At 35.1% G+C, this 18378-nt stretch overlaps 1 long non-coding RNA gene across 1 annotated transcript; it reads right to left on the reverse strand.

The window, feature by feature from the left end:
• Positions 1-1675: 1675 nt before the first annotated feature.
• On the reverse strand, positions 1676-9512 carry LOC126910694 (uncharacterized). Its single transcript, XR_007705330.1, has 2 exons — positions 8960-9512; positions 1676-3043 (listed from the first exon to the last, which is right to left on the reverse strand). It is a non-coding gene; the product is annotated as an uncharacterized LOC126910694 (long non-coding RNA).
• Between the last annotated feature and the right edge of the window lie 8866 nt (positions 9513-18378).

The following is an 18378-nucleotide window of genomic DNA, read 5'->3' on the forward strand; positions in this document are numbered from 1 at the left end:
ATAGAAGATCTTTCGACACATTCTATGGTCAGATAAAAAACGCAGTTACGTTCGACAAATAGGTACTAAAAAGCATTATTTTAACCATAGTCTCATAAAAAGTGCTAGTCTTAAACCTAATTTGCATATATATTTTTGTTCTTGCGTTTGAAGGCCATTCTGTCTTGTTAGCTTAGCCATTGTGACATACACATATTTGTTTAATAATATTCTGTTAAGGTATTTACACAATTGATGAATTAAATACCGAAATTAAGATAGGTGGAGGTCTCATCTAGTTATTTAAGAGATTGACGTGTAAAAGAGTTACATTGTAACCTATTTGCACAAAAAAAAATAATTTATCATTTAGTTCAACTTGCTATTTAACTGTATAGTTTCTAATTTCTTTCGTCTTAATTCTTTCGTCTGCTAGGTAGTCCGCAGCTCCGGAGCAGGAGTTGGATGTCTATGTATGTATCATACTGACTGGTTTTGACGAAGTTATAACATAATTTAGTCAGTAGATAATGTTTTGATGGCTTGATCGATCATTGTGTGTCTAACCTAATCTAGATCTTAACAGTTAAGAGTTATATTAACGTTAAAAATATTTATTTAACCTTAATTAAAATGACATGAATTTATTACGGTAAATATGTTCTGACTGATTTAAAATGGATAAAAAGTGTCTTGTCGCTAAAATTATTTTGACTACTGAGTTTAGTTTCAGAATTATCATTATACTTAAAACTTAGCTCTGTGTTTTAAATCAGGTTTAGTGGGTTACAATACATACCTCTCCCTTCTGCCTAATGTAGGGGAAAAGTAAAGCCGATTTATAACCGAATCAGATAGTAAACAAACGTACCACTGGTAAGAGTACCAATTTATCAAATAACCCTGGAAACCGACCACATGATTGTGGTGTATCAAAATAAACCGACACAGCGACATTCATGATGTGCAAATTCCAATTGTACCGTGCAGATCAACCTACTCAAATATGTCAATTTCTTTCATTGGGTTTTCGACTTTATTTCAAAAGGATAGAGTTGATAATCAAATAAAGGAATTAGTCAGAAAGGGATAGCTTGACTTGCTCCTGTTTATACCACAATACGCCTCCCAAACGACACTGGACCACAAAATATATTGCTAATACTGGTTGTGGTCATTTTTTGCTACGAGAGATTAGTATTTAATTTTGTTATGTTGGAATATGAACCTTATGGTGTGCGTTTTAGATTGGATTTTTATTACGCAACGTATTTTCTTTGATTTATAGTATTGTTTAATGAGAAAGACTATGGATTACCTAATGGAATATTATCAGCAACGATGCACGTAAAACAAATGTATTTAACCACATTTGTGTCTTAGCAAGACACATGGAAAGTTGTGAATGATGAGTAGAGATGTAGATGATGAGTTTGTGAGGGCCACAGTCGTACAGGAGACTGTCATGTACACTGTTTGATGACTTTTACACCTAGAACAATAATAGTAAGAATAGGAGTATAAGACATACTCCGAATCATTTAATGGTTACTTAATCCAGTCCTTAGCAATTGGTTTCGATACAAAATCGTTACTAAGGAATAGTTTAAGTAATCATTAAATGTCTCTGTCTGTTAAAGTGTGGCAGATTTGTAAAGATAGGAGTAAGGTTTGTGGCGTCAATAAAGCGTCAAAATTCAAATTCGACTTATGAAATATATTATATCAATATCCAGTTTACATGGCTTGGTAACATTATATTAAAAATATAATAAAATGAAATACTTCAGTCATTGTATAATAATAACATCATCGAGATCACTCATTATATCAATTTAAGTTCTATACATAGATCATTTGTAAGTACATATCTATACAGATAGTTTGATATTCCCTATTTATAAGTTTGGCAATTGATTTTGATTTCTATTTCGTTTGGATTAGGGTAACTTATTAGTTACCCTAATCGCTCGTCTTTGAAATATAAATCAAAATTGATCAGTGATTGTATAAATAACTCTTGCATATAAAAGTGAAAATTATAGTTAAGAATAATAAGAATATTTTGTTATAACAAGGAAAAAGATAGAATATTTCATATCTAAAGAAATTATAGGAAATAACAAACATAGGTACACATCATAAACATAGCAATATATCACTTCAATAAAATTAATTTATTTACATGATCATTAAACTTATAATTTATTCATAAACAAACAATAAACCTATTGTAGTTATATAACTTTTTATGCAATAATTAGCAGATGGATCACCTGATGGTAAACGATCAGTGCTACCTATTGACAACTGCTACACCAGAGCAGTCACAAATGAGTCGCCGGCCTTGTAAAAATGGGCATCATCAAATATTTTTGAACTAACAAAATTTCTATTTTATAGTAATAATGAATATAATAATGAATAAAAATTCAGATTAAGGGTGTGCATGCGTTTGGCTTCCACCAATCATATTCATTCGTTTGGTCAAATAGTTTCACACATTAACTATTACATCTCCGTAGCATAGTTACATAGCATATCTCTGATGGAAAGCGCCCTATAACTAAAGGTTGTTTTTTTACAGTGCTAGGAAACAAATGGCAAAAACGCTAGCCTATTCGATTGAGATAAAATGAATGCACAAAATCTACACTGACAGTTGACAAATTACATCGAAAGCTTATGTCAAGCCTATACTCTAACATTTCCATTCGAGTAGCGTTAATACACCATTTGCCCTTGGACATAATATCAACTAATCCGACATGACATCAAACAACTTACAAACTAAATTATCACATACTGACGCAAGTTCAGTCTTCATTTCAATACTGACACTAACTCTCAGCTAGAGTGCCAGCAAGTTTGCCAGCATTAGTTACAGTAGTGTACAAATGGAAGAACAAGTATAGGAGCAGTCCAACACATAGTATGAAGAACACTATACAGAAGCATACTACACACTCTGAGAGGTAGATCTTGATTCGATCTGTTCTGCTGACATGCTGCCCTGGTATGTCCACGCTGGAGTAGGTCCACATTTGTGCGGTTGGGGAGACGCCTGGAAATAAGGTAATATGAAATTAGAATATTACATTTTTGATTTTGCTTTAAAATATATCTAGGTAGGCTTTTTTAAGGGGGAAGTCATTCAATGACTTTTTAGGGTTCCGTAGCCAAATGGCAAAAAAACGGAACCCTTATAGATTCGTCATGTCTGTCTGTCTGTCCGTCTGTCCGTCTGTCCGTCCGTCCGTCCGTCCGTATGTCACAGCCATTTATTTCCGAAACTGTTGGGCCTACATAGTTGAAACTTTGTAAGATGGTGTATTTCAATAACCGCTATTAGAATTTTGAATAAAAATTAATAAATTTAAAAATTAAAGGGGGGCACTCCATACATGGAACTGATTCAAAAAAAATTTTTTTTCAGCTTACATATCCGTGATGGGTGTCTATGGATAGGTCTTTAAAAAAGACATTAAGGTTCCTAAAACCACTTTTCGTCAAAATCAATCGTTTGAAAGTTAGACGCTTTCAAAGTGGAAAAATGTGTGTCCCCCCCTCTAACTTTTAAAATAAGAGAGTGAGAAAACTGAAAAAAATATATGCTGTAGATTTCAATAGAAACTAACAACGAAAATTGGTTTGAACGAGATATCATTATTAGTTTTTAAGAAATAAAACATTTTCAAAAACCGCAAATATAACTTTGTCGTTCATACAAACACTATGTAAAACCAAGTTATTTTACAACTTTTATATTATGTCATCTACTTGCTGTTACGGAACCCTTCATGAGCGAGTCCGACTCGCACTTGGCCGGTTTTTTTAAGTTTAATGGGTCGACGTTTGGCCGCTATCCCGCCTGACGGCAAGTACTTGAGCGATATAATGGGCAAGGTGAGAGTCAGACTCTTAGTCTTACTGACTAAAACCACCCTGTTCTTTCTTTTGCTTTTCGAGCCGGAGCTTCGGTAACCCGCTAGGCAGATTTAAGTATAATTTGGATTTAAGTATGATAAGCATATTTGGATTGCAGTGTAGCTAACTGTTTTTTTATATGTATATTTTGATAAATTCGCCTAATAGTACCAGTCATACCAGGGTATAAGACAATTGAAGCAGTCATCAAAGATCTTCATCATCAGTCCACCGTTTGACTATGGGTCTCCTCTACATAAAAGGGGTATTCCAAACCACATTTCCCATGTTGAAAATCGCTTAAAAGGTCCATGTTTATCAGAGAGCGTCACTACACTACACGGTAAAATCAACCTTTAAAACATATTTCAACAGCACGCTGCAGCCATCAGTAATGAGAGAAAATAATAATTCATCAATTAATAACGTTTCGTTCATATAATGCTATTTTAATGAGCCACCGCGGTTATTGATTTTGGATGATGACATACATACTTCGCGTCTGCGTTCGACAGTACATTATGTACTGTGTACTGCCTATGTACTAGTAGACGAGTTTTATTATGGCCGCTAATGGGAGGAGTAGCGACAAAGGAAAGGTCATATCCAGATTATTTAAAAAAAATACTGACTTAGTAAGCCGTAAGCCGTGTGGAGGCGATAGGGTAGATGTAGAATAAATACATTTTCTCACCATTTTTACTTTTAGCGACAAAATTTTCAATCTTATTCTTAATACTGTCTATAAGAACCGACATTAGATAGATAGATGATTATTTGACACAGACCCAGAGTAAGATTACACTATCATAAATGCTGATAATCCTAAATCTTCTAAACTGTGTTCTTCAACCGGTTTGCCCATTTGCCATTAAGCAGTTGCTAGTAACTGCTGCACAGAACACTTGAAAGTCAAGCAGGGGAATGTCATGGTTCGCTGATGGTAATGACTGCCTTGTTAAATAGCAATGTTCTACAAGATAACTTTAAAACTAATGTAACAATAACTACAGAATAAAAAATATCATATTTACATATTAATTACTTTTCATAGGGAACGTCATAAAATGTGGGCGACTTAAGCTAAAATCATCTTAATTGAAGTGTGTAAAACAGGCCTTTAGTATTTCACTCTTACGTTAACATTAGAATTAGATTCTTTCTTTTTCAATAACTAACTGCATTAATAAGTTAAACTTTTCCCTGTAAATAAATACCTTTTTCCTTTTTTTAAACTGTCCACGTCCAAGACTACCAAAGTATTTTGTCACAAATGAGTTTTAATTAGCAAAGAGTTTCCACTCATTCTGGGAACGTCGCAGTATCCAAGAAAAGGGAGCAGGGATTATCCTCAGCTCTCCACCGATGGTTGCCATAGCAACGGGGGTCCGTTTAGCGCATTAGTCTTCCCATTTACCTGACTAGTTCTTTTTTTAAACCTTCGTGTACAGATTCAGTTTATTTGAGACTTTATTACTGGTGGATAGAGTCGAAAGTCGGTACAAATGTTTATGAATTAAGGGTAAGTAGAGATGCTGGCGTCTTTATACTGGTGGTTTCTTGTGGTACTTTTTCTAAACCCCTGAGGGTTTATTAGCACTGAGATTGTGTCAGTATTTTACTAAAAGCATGTAACATTACACAGTAGAAACAGTTTATACCATGAAAGGGTTGAAAGACGTACAAATAGATATCAATAGACATACATCTTTGATGTTTAGATTAAGCAGGTTTCATTAGTAGGTACGATAGCGAGAGGATGATTTGTATTGAAAAGTTTTAATAGTTGACCACCTATTACGATACAACTATGTATCTAGTGTAGGTAGTATGTGTGTGTGTGTGTGTGTGATGTAAACGTACTTCTGTCTACTCCATTTTGGAATAATGTAGGCACCATTAAAAATAATCGCCATCGAAAATGGTTGTAAAATGAGATAGTAATTATAATGCAAAGTATGGATTTGATGAAAAGTGTGGGCGGGGCGTAGGGTGGACATATAGTTATCTCTTTTTCTCACGTTGAAAATACTAGCTCTTTCTCACTCTGCAATGTCCCCGATATTCTGCATCCCTTTTCTGCTAATTGATAGTTTCCTCTACCACGTGTTTTAAACGGTCGTGAAAATTGTTGGTTAGTTTGTGAATCGAGTTTTTGGAGGTACTTTTTGTACTGTTAAGTTTGTTTTTTATGTAGTAAGTAACACGCACATGAATGGTTATCCTTCTGGTAAATTTTATCTTAGAATCCTCATTTATTTTCAAGTTTATTACTTTTTGTTTAATTGCGTACCGTAGCGGTAAAAGTTACGATTATTTTTCACATGTAATGAGTTGATGTCTGTCCAATATCTCGCCATCTCGCCTGGTGATAAGCAGTAAAACGAGCTACGATGGAGCACATCTAAGCCCTGTACAATTTATTTACTCAGGCCTTGAAGACAGTCAGGTTATATCCTTCGGAAATCACAGACTCTAGCAGAAAATACAATTCCTTATCAGTTTGCCCAAGGAAATAAATTGGTCACAGTTGTCTTTTCATTGATACATACATACATACGGACAATAGATAGATGAGTATTTTTTATTCGAATGTCCGTCTTTGTAAATTATTTTAAAATATTATACACGTATTTTTTATTTTCCTACGGCAACATATACTTTCGAAGACATATCGATTTTAAATATCTCGTAACGTCACTTCTAGGTACGTTCTATATGTTGACATGACGTATTAGCTCCCACTCCTAAACTTTGATTCGTTTTATCCAAGTATTGTTGTCTTTCTTATATGATATGACTAAATAAAAAAACATACAAATGTCTAATATTTTTTAATTACCTAACTGACGGACTAATTAGATTTTAAATGTTTGTACCACGTCATCATGCCTATTATAATAATGTTGTTACGCTCTAGTTACGTTTACATATATAATACACTACATACGCACGTACGTTTATATTATTATATTTTTGTGTACTGACGTAATTTCACTAGGATTAACAATATTTATCTTACTTACTATTGTCTCTTCTCGTAAGATGACACACAGGCAATGTAGTATCAAAATAGATTTATTTAAGATAAAATGCAAACATAGTACTATTAATGACATAACTCAGAATTCTAGTACTTTTGAATAATAAAATAAAAAATTAATAAAGTCTCTTTGATCGATTTCAATCACAGTGGCCAGTCTGTCTTCAGTTATAGGCTTCCTGACGACCGAAATTACTGATCGATCTTAAGCCAATTTCTTTCGGACTACCTAACGGGTTTACCGGGGCTCCGGCTCGAAAAGCAGGAGTAGGAACGGGGTGGTTTTTAGTTAGTATGAGTCTGACGCCCGAATACTGAAACGCTATTCAATTTTAAGTGGTACTATATCGGGCTATCTCTTTCATTTTATAAAGAATTTGTAGAGACAGAACTATATTTGAGAGCGTCTTAAAATTGAGTGACGTTTGAGTATTTGACCATGACACTCACTCTCGCCCCGAAGTCATTGGATGATTCGCCCACTTAAAAAGCCAATTTCTTTATATTTTTGATATTAGTATCTATCGAGTTATTTTGAAAAATTTTAAACTGATTCAGATTTTTAATTGAGATCGTTTATTAATTTCGGTCATAAACCGATATAAAAGACATCAGATAAGAGGTGCGTAAACGTAAACAATAAAAACAATATCATTGACCTCATTAGTGGATCATTAACCTCGAATTGTCTCAAATACCGGGGAATCTCGCGCGAATCACATTCAATTACTTATGTTTATTTCGATTTTCGGTTTATTTTTGTATAGAAATACATATACACGTATAATTATACATATATTTTCAATCTATACATATCTGGTTGCACGGTTGTCGCGGTGGCAGGGCAACCGGCTGCCGTGTAACGTGTAACGGGTTCAATTCCCGCACGAAACAATACTTTGTGTGATCCACAAAAATTATTGTTTCGGTTTAGGGTGTCCGTGAACTTGTGCTATGCTACGTTGCTGTGGATGCGTTAGGCTTCCACCAATCATATTCATTGGTACACATAGCTTACATATAATAGCATACTAAACTAAGATATGTTTTTATATGGAAAGATACGTACTATGGATGCAGGTTATGAATGGCTTTCCTACTATCGATACATCGCCTACTCGAGCTGCGCATCTTCCTCGCACAGCTACAGAAACGGTCACATAGTTTCACAACTTAGCTATAACATCTTAGTGGCATAGCTACATAGCACATCTGTGATGGAAAGGCGTCCTGAGTCAAGTAAGTCATTGCTGTTAATAGTAGGTATCATTACGTGTTCTCCATATAATATGACTGTATGTAACCATATTGAGTTATAGTAATGTATAGTATAGAGTTATAATATAACTAATATATAATATCGTTGTTTTCTTACGTGTATAGTTCGACAGCTAAATGTTATGTTAATAGTTTATTCAATTGGCTGTAAGTGTTACTGGAAAATCGAAAGAAAATTTCGGTCGTTTACGTTGTAGAACATCATTAAGATCGAAGTCAGTATTATATTTAACCGACTTCAAAAAAAGGATCTCTGTTTGACCTGTATGTATATTTTTGCGCGATTATCTCACGTTTAGCTAAACCGATTTTTATGTGGTTTTCAGCATAGTATTTTTCAGACTTAGGAGAAGGTTTTATATGTATTAACCGACTTATTATAATGGAGGTCCGCACTTTAACTCTTGAATGCGGTTCCATTTTTTTCAAATGTTTTTTTGTTTAAATATTAGTCGGCCATATACTTATTTTTAATTAAAATAAAACTATATTACGAGTCTATATTTCAATTATACCTAGTTCGATTTTTAAGCACTAAAACAATATGTATGATTATTTAAAGAAACCTAGTTTCTATACTTCAATTCAAGCAGTATTAATTTAGTTTTAAAAATTCAATACACGCCGCCACATAAGCATAAGGAAAAACAAACACCGTAACAGCGAAAATCGACCATAGCACACACACATTAAAGTTTAAAATAATATAACTACCAACCAATAAAACCTTACATTTATGTAATCCAAAACACTAGCACTAAAGGTTTTCCTTTAAACACATTTTCCTTAAAAACTGTTCTCATATTACAATCATAAGTTTTCCACACTACACAATTTCTTTACACACGATTTTCTTTCCACGACGATGCGCATACGACTGTCTTTAGTCTTAGTTTGTAAACCTGTGTCTCACATCGAGCGCCCATTGTCATATACACGCACACCACACCAGTAAAGTTAACACACCTTATCAAAACAACACACGCCATTATCGTCCTTAAAACAAGGCCATACCGCATTATATCGCTTACACAACTGTTTAATTTGTACAATTTATTTCCTCACGTATTTTAGGAAGCTAGTGTATTGTGGGATTTTATGTTCTTTAATACTATTTTGGAGTCTTTGTCTTAGGTGTAAGGTTTAAAATCGTATGTGTTGATTGTAGTTGTAAATATTAACTGTCGTTGATAAGACGTTTATTAAATTTTATTGTTTTACTGTGTGTTAAATAATTTAAATGTGCATGATGATTGTATTCGCTAACTAAACAAATAATGTTCTCGAGTTGAATAAATATAATTTATTATCATTTTCTAAATAAAACTTGGTATTGTCAGTCAAGGTGTATTGTTGTACGTGGTAAATAAATTATGATGATGTACGATGATGATAATGATTTTCTATGACTGTTTTATTATTACTATTATCTTATGACTACATAAATAAGTCAGATATAACAAAAACATAACGTCACGACTATAAATCTTTTTCCGCCGGTTATTTTATGAGTCTTATGTAATAGAAGGATACACAGAATACTATTCCATATAATAATATAAATATCGCGAGTAGTCAGACTGTCTAACTAGACTAGCCCACTACGCAGGATTACCATTATCACTTTTTGGTCGGCCCGGAAAATGAACCCGCGATATGTCATACGGCTACCGGTCACCCAACCACTGCAACCATAATAATAACCCCAAATAACCCCTAATAGGGGTTATTCGATTATTTTTAGTGGAATAACCCCTAATAACATAGTTATTATAAAGATATACGTAACAAAGTCACAATGAGATGAAAAAAATTTTTTCTTAACACACCCATTGATTATTCTGATAATGATAATCTTGAGATAATACTCTAGTATTGTACCAGTATAAAATGGTCGGGAACTCGCAGGGAACATGTCCGCGAGCCCACATACGGGCAACCACTTGAGATGCAATCAAACTGCACACAATACACCATTATTAGTTAACCGACAGGATCATATGTCATAATCATCCTTTCTCCTAGTCTTTACCCGACTTGTTTGGATACTTGCATTAAATAAGACATACGGGCGAAATGAATAACTGCCGAAATTTATTAAAAAAAAGATTTTGGATTACGATATAAAAGAAAAGAAAAATTGAAAAGAAAAATAATTTATTTAGAACCGGTCTTGATGCAATAATATAACAATATTTAGATAAAACGAAACATAGTTTAGGAGAGCAAATACGCCATTTCTACGTATAAAATGTACCTAGAAGTGACGTCACGCGATATTTCAAATCAATACATCTTCGAAAGTATTTGTTTCCGTAAGAAAAAAAAAAAACGTGTCTAATGTTTTAAAATAACCTACAAGACGGACATTAAAATAAAAATTAGTCATTTACCCTATTGATTGCGCCTGTAGAAACTGGTCACACAATTCTTTAGATCCTAAAAACATCAATAATCTAATCATCATGTCGGCACCCACAATGACCCACGATGAAATTAAACTAGTTGATTGTATAACTATAGAATAGACTCATTATTACCCTAACCCTAATTTCGGACTATTTATAATAGTCTATTCTATAGCACAACATTTTACAACCCTTTTGTACGAAGGGTATCAAAAATACACCCTACGCTACAGTTCTATGGGTTTGTTATGTAAATCCAACAAAATGGCGACGATTGTCAGAATCCTTTCACGCGTATTCCAGCCACGTGTTCTTGTTGATATTTTTATCCAACGTTCGTGACCATTGGCGTGTTCCATTTTTAAAATGTTCTTTTATATGGTTTGATAAACGGTATTTTTTAAAACACGTTCCATTTTGAAATTTGAATAGAGCTATTGGCTGGATTGAATATTTGTGTGTTTTTTCTTTTTAGTCGATGTTTTGTGTGTGGCCTATGCAATGTTTCGACTTTTACCTTACCTACCATTCAATAGAAACTAAAAATACAAAATCATGTTTCAATTATTGCCATTTCCATTAACGAACAGCAACCACATTAGAGCAACTCCACTAGACCCGTAATTCAGGAAATGTAGGCACTCGAAAAAAATACGAATCTGTTTTGTGATTCGATGCGATATCATTCATTTTTGAAGCTCGAGTACGCTTCATTCTCGTTTATGGCAGATCCGGCGAGCTCGCCACATGCCGGGGTAAATCATACAAATGGGGCCAGCCGGCTACCAGATGCACCCCTAAATAACGAACCCCAAACGAAAATCAACTTTAACATTGATACGTTAAGGTGGTTTTTTTATGATGGGCGGATAAATTGAGGGCTTGTTGTAAAAAAAGTGGTCTTGAATGACTCTGACGGTCTTTCCCCGGCATTTTGTCGACAGTTCGGGTGCGATTGGAAGCTCCGTGTGGCGTGTGTGTTTTTTCTTATTATTTTAAAGGTGTAATAGTAAGGTTTGCGTAAGATACCGGCAGCCGAGGGGCGCCACAGACAAGGTGCCTTTTTTTTTCTTTGGAACACCCGGCAAGGACAAGTGAGTCATTCAGTACCATATGTTCTAGTTAGCAGGTTTCGTCTGACGTTATTTTGTTTGCTAAATTGTTCGTTCCAATTTCAAAGCTCTGTTTTTAAAGGACATTTCATTTGTGCGTTCCCTTTGTGAATTATTGGAATTTCTGTTACAAGTCCACTTATTACCAATGACATATCCGCATTTTCAGTGCTCATATTTTGCGTTGGAATTAAGCGTTTCGTGAAATGGAACCTTGTTACGTTAGTTTTATAGTTGAGTTTTGAAATGGAAGTTGGAAAATGAATTTTGAACATTTCTCGTATGTAGACAGTGTGCGTTCAGTCATGAGCGAAAAATTATCTTTTGATGCAAAAGTATGGAACTGCAAGGGTGTGTTTATATTTGATCGCTAATGTTTGCTCGGTGCCTCGCTGGATGAAAATTACTAGGAATTTTGCTTTATATTAACAGAGAATTTCCTTTGCCAGAGACAGACGGAGATTTTTATGTCACTGTTACATACTCGTCGTCGTTGTTAATAACTGCTTTTGTTTGTTTTTTTGATGAACAAACAGATAAAAGGGTTTGGCGTATGTACAACTTTTATCTGTTGTGTGTTTAGTTTTTTGTGTGCGTATTCTCTAATTATACTTTAGAGTATCTACTTTGAGAATGAAAATGTTTGAAAGAGAATATATTATGTTCGTCAGTATCACGCACTGTGTCAGGCTAAAGTGCGAACCTCAATTTCAAGTCGGGTTTTATATCTAATACCTTATCCTAAATCTAAAAAATACTATGATGAAAACTGCATTCAAATCAGCTTAGCTAAACGCGAGATAATTGCGCACAAACATACACACACATAAATACATACAGGTCAAACTGAGAACTCCCTTTTTGTTGAAGTTGATGAACCTATTCACAAATCAGCCACAATGAATTCTTATTAAATTGTATAAAACTTATACTTTTTCTCGAGCATTCCAAGTTAATAATCATGGTCACTGGTTATGTAACTCTAAGATATTTATATCTCATCTTAATACCCTTAATCCTCATCATTTACACCCGCTAAGGTGTCACATCACTTATCATGACAACTTAATGCGCCCGCCTGCGATTGCCCATGAGATAACAACTGTTTATCGAATTGCAAACAAATTCACAAACTGAGCGCTTACTCTTGAAACCAATCTCAATGTCTTATTATAACTTTCGTGAGACATACTAAATTAATTATTATGTTATCGGCTTACTCACGTAACTGTTTGACGAGGAACTCGACTAGTTTCAAGCCATGCTAGCTCATATTCATGAGCAGTATGAATGCTCGCCGTTTTTTTTTTCAGTTGGAAAAGTCATCCAATGACTTCTCCCACCTTGAGTGAGGCGGGGATTGGTCAGACTCTTACTGACTGAAAACCACCCCGTTCCTGCTTTAAGCCGGATAGCGATTGTCGCGCTGCTACAGCATTTCTAGCATGGCTTGCAACTAGTCGAGTTCCTCATCAAACAGTTACGTGAGTAAGCGATGACATAATAGTTAATCTCAATGTAAATGCAATTTCAATAAATGTTCAATGCTAAAACTATTCAGCCCCAATCGTAGCTGTTAAAATAGCATTCAGAGTATGGAATTTAACGCCAAACTCAATACCATTTAGTTCATTTAATATCCACGCAATATGGATGCAATGGACGCTAGTATTGCAACTCAAGAGTACGAAATTTCACAATATCAATGTCGAACGATCGGAATTGGAATCAAGAGTAAGCGGCCTGATTGTATGATTGTAATATTGCCGTGTGGTGATGATAAAGCAAGACATAAATACATTTATATACCACTGTTAGTCTTCCTCTGGGTGTAGTAAGATGGGACTACACGATTGATGAAACATAAGCATCAGTGGTCTATAAAAAAAATTTAAGTACTAAACCTAAAACGGGAATATTTGAGACAAACAAATAATAATAGGTCTGGACTGTTTAAAGTTGTTTTAATTAAATTACTTTCTATTCTTCTGAACCGAACTTGTATTGTTGATTTTTAGTCCTTTTACAGACTGTTTTTTTTTTTATTTGGAATGTCTGACCTGCGTGGATGGAGCTTGTGGCGTACACTCTTATGTTAAAGTAACCCACAGTCCAACAGTAAACTAGTATTTCATGCGCTCTTAATAAAGATAAAGATAAAGGCTTTATGTGATGTTTCACTTAGGAATAAAATTCGTACAACTGTTTAATAGCAAAAGATTGCTTTGAGTAGTTTGCAGGCGCTTAAATTGATGCCTCGTAATTTATATCAAACAAGAAATAAGAATATAGGTATTCAGTTGATTACCCAACATGTAATATCCAAGAGTTGAATTAATAATTTCGAAGCATCCGTTTAGTTTCAAACCGCACGGGGCCCATGCCTTAACCATTTATTTACCATTGACAGCCAATAAACCATTTTTTTAAAACATCATAACAACTATAATAACTACACCTGAAAATAAAATTAAACCCAAAAAAAAGAAATCATCTTCCATACATTGTGACACATGTCACATGGCGGCGAAACTGAGTTCGGTGGGACAGCTAATTTAAATTAAACTTGTCAATAAAAGGTTGGATATGGCGTAACGGCGTAATGGCGTAATGGCGTAAATTATTCGTTTGTATTAATTACTGCCTCGTTCACTGAGTGCACTTGCAACCACTCGACCGATGATGTAGTCTCATTGACATCGATAATTATGATTTTTGTAGATATTAATTGCTTTGAGCTGAACCGCGGGCGAGCGTAAAATACGAGTAATGGCGTAGTGAATGGCAGGCCAGAGCTATGTTAAAAACTAAAGTAAAATGATAACTTTAAAATGATTATTTATTCTTGTATTTTTTTGTGTTCTTAATATATGTTGACAGTGGTATACAAAGGAGATGGATCAAAATTGCCCCACGTCCTGTAACAACGTGACATTTCACAAAAATAAGATAAAAATGTATAAAAATATGGCATACTTTCTAACTTCAATTTTTTTTACCTTCATATGAAAAAACTGCTATGAAAATAGTTTAGGCGCTGTTATGAAAAAATCGTCTCTATAAGTATTTATGGACCGATTAAACAATTAACTGTTTTGTTTAAAAGCGTTAACCCTAAAGTAGTCCCACGGCGATAAAGTTAGGTCTCCAATCTGACTGAAAGATCTTGGTTTATTAGGATTTTTATAAGTTGGACCTTTCAATAATCGTTCACCTGACGCTGAAATCCATTTCTCATATTTGGTAGTCATATTGGCAGCCAGTTTTACAATCACTAAAAGATAGAAAAAACAAATCACAAACGGATAGTTTCCAAGACAGAAGCACCATTTACTGTTTCCATTGAAAAAGTCATGAAAACGTAAACAACAAGTAAAAGAATAACGTTCATCCGAGCACAAGTAAGCTGGAGAAAACACAAATACTACAAAAACTCGATTGTGTAACAAATTCGCTTTTGCAAAAATTCTTTTTAAACGGACATACGTTTGTTCGTTCCAAGTTTGAGGCTGTGTAAATAATAGGGCTTATTCGGTACACTCGTCTAGTTTCCATGGTTTGGTCAATCGTGCTCCCCTCTAGTTTTTACGTTCACGTTAAATAAGTAACTTTACTTTGTACGGCAGTATCCTTTTGTCTAGCAAAATTTTGATATGTTGCCAATGTACGATTGTACGATTGTGACTCTTGTTTCGAGTAAACGTACACAAATTGAAGCAGTTGTTTCCGACTTTGTGCGAATTATTTTGAAGTTGGGACTTAGTCATACGCGTATATGGTGCAGTTAGTCATGTATGTTTGTAGAAAAACAACGAATGTTTTCGATGATTTTATTAAGTGTCTGTTTTATGTATGTTAAGCCTAAGAAGGTATGCTAATCCGTAAGTTTGAAAAGCCCAGCAATACTTTGACTGACTCGGTATTCGAACTCGAGAGTCCTTGCCCGGCAGTTGCACTTGCGACCACTCGCTCGACCAACGAGAGAGTATTTCTATAATACTCTTTTTTTCGAGGTGGAGAACCATCCAGGGACTTCTCTTGCCTTGGGCACGGCGAGAGAAAGTGTCAGACTCTTACCGACTAAAAACCACCCCGTTCCTACTCCTGTTTTTCGAGCCGGAGCCCCGGTAACCCGCTAGGCAATCCGCAGTTCTATAATACCCTTGAGAGACAGAATAAGTAGTACTAAATTACATTCCAATATTCGGATTGCTACCGTCAGTTAGGGAGCCGTAAGTCTGAAGTAGCGTTAGGGTGATTTTCCATCAGAGATGTGCCATGTAGCTATGCTACGAAGATGTAATAGCTAAGCTGTGACACTATGCGACTGTTGCTGTGAAACTATCCACCGATACTAAACTATGTAGCTGTGCGAGTAAGATATGCTATGAATATGCGCCGCCGCAAAGTAGCTGTGTGAGGAAGATGCGCAGCTCGAATTTGCGATATATCGATAGTAGGGAAGCCATTAATAGCACGCATTTTCATATAAAAAATAGCTTAGCTGTGTCCGTTTCCACCAGTGCTGAGCTGTGTGTGTGTACCAATGAATATAATTAGTGGAAGCCAAACGCAGCACATCGCTGGTGGAAAAGCACCCTTAAGGTGTAGCTCTGAAGTAGAATTAAGCTTGTCACCTCCAATGTCGTGCGAATTGTGAGCAAAATGTAGCTTCGGATTCTGCCCGTATACGTTACATTAAGCTGACGTTATTTCATTCCCTGAAGAGTTTTAGATGTATCTACGAGTACCAGACTTATACGTCTATGTATGTCTACTTTCATTTAGTTTTAAGTAGTATTGTTAACCTATTTCTCTTTAGTTTTAATATTGATTATAGCATGAGCTTTATTATAAACGAATAAAGTATAATTTTAGACTCTGCTCTATAGCTATTAGCGAGATTTTATAAAGTAAAAATATTAATCTGATACCTACCTCGACCAAATTATAAAAAAATTAAACTGTAACCTCAAGCTCGTTAAGTGCAAGAAACTACAGAATTAATTTGTATAATAAAACTTAAGTCGAGTAATATACTAAGTCTGATAAATACTATGCTGAAAACCGCATCAAAATCGGTTCAGCTAAACGCGTGACAATCGCATACATACACACATACAGGTGAAACTGACAACCTCCTTTTATTGAAGTCGATTGAAAAAGCTACTATCACGGATTTCTTTTTGGTGGTAAAATTCCATCTCCGAGAAAACTAGAACCGACCGAACCAATGGAAAAATAGGTGTAAAAAATTGCGAAATAGGAAACAATCTGCTTCGTAAACCAACCTTTGTCATCAATTTCCCCCAGCAAAGCAGAGCTCTTACAAAATACAGAGTTTATTTTCGATGAAATTCTGTTGCTAAAGCCCACACAAAGTATCCCGTACGTTAGATTCGACCGCGTGGCGAGAGACCGAGGAAAACGTAGTCACTGCAAGCGACAGGCGGTTACCTGCATAGTACTTATGTGTCCCTGGTACCTCAGCGACGTGTTTTCATTGTAAATAGTGAAGCTCTCGCTTTTATTTACTTTCGGTATATTTAAGAGCATTTTTGGTTGCTTCTTGTTTAGTTTACTGCAAACTGGAATAAAATAGTAATGCGTAAAGTCAGTTCATTTAATGCAATATTAGTTTACAATAGCTACTGATTTTCCTATATCGATATGCCAAAACTACTACATGAAAAGCCCAATTATCCCCTTTCCAATCTTCCCAATCCTCGATTCCCCAACCCTTAAATTCCTAATCCCCAAAAGGCCAGCAACGCACTTGTAACGCCTCTGGTGTTTCGGGTGACCATGGGCGGCGGCGATTGCTTACAGTTATCAGTTGATCTGTCTGCATATACCGGTTTATAACATAAAAACAAATGAAAATTCGTCCAGTATCATTGGAGACACAAGGTTTAAATACAAACTAACTAAAGAATAGAAATTCAAATCACCTTTTCTTTTTAATTGCACGAATGAAATTGTACTAATGCAATGGTAATATCGATTTTCCCTTGCTAACATAACAAAAACCATTCAGAAACAGCCAACATGTAATGTATACCTTCTATTTAATCTGCATCCCTTAATTAGTTCGCTATGAAATCTGTTGTTTCCAGTGTTTGTATTTCTTTGTAGTCAGAGTAATTTTATTGTTTACGAAGATTTTCCTTCGCCCGTGCAAGAGTGGAATCAACAGTAATTGTATTAAACTAAGAGCCGTGGGCTGGAAGTTTTTTATCGAGTGGTATAAAGTAGTCGGTTGAAGAGTTGGAGACCAATGTTTTTTGAATTTGCAGTGATATTGAAAGTTTCCATTAAAGGTTGCCTTTCTTTGTTTTACTAAAATAGACGTTCACTTTGGTGTTAGGAAGTAAATAAAGGTGATCGAAGGAAGGTAACGTAGGACCGAAGGAATTTGAGACATTTTTAATCGATTTTATGTGTATACCACGGCCTCACAACCTCAACCGCCGTGAAACAACGGCCGGTAGCGTTGCGTTGTGTTTCGTTGCGTGAGCGAGGTTATTGGAGGCCCTTTATAAATCCCCTCTACAATCTTCCCTTAAATTTCTAACCCAGCAAAGAGCCAGCAATGCACTTGTAACACCTCTGATGTTTCGGATGTCCAAGG

The sequence above is a fragment of the Spodoptera frugiperda genome, chromosome 5 (assembly GCF_023101765.2).
Source record: "Spodoptera frugiperda isolate SF20-4 chromosome 5, AGI-APGP_CSIRO_Sfru_2.0, whole genome shotgun sequence".
NCBI classification, from domain to species: Eukaryota; Metazoa; Arthropoda; class Insecta; order Lepidoptera; family Noctuidae; genus Spodoptera; species Spodoptera frugiperda.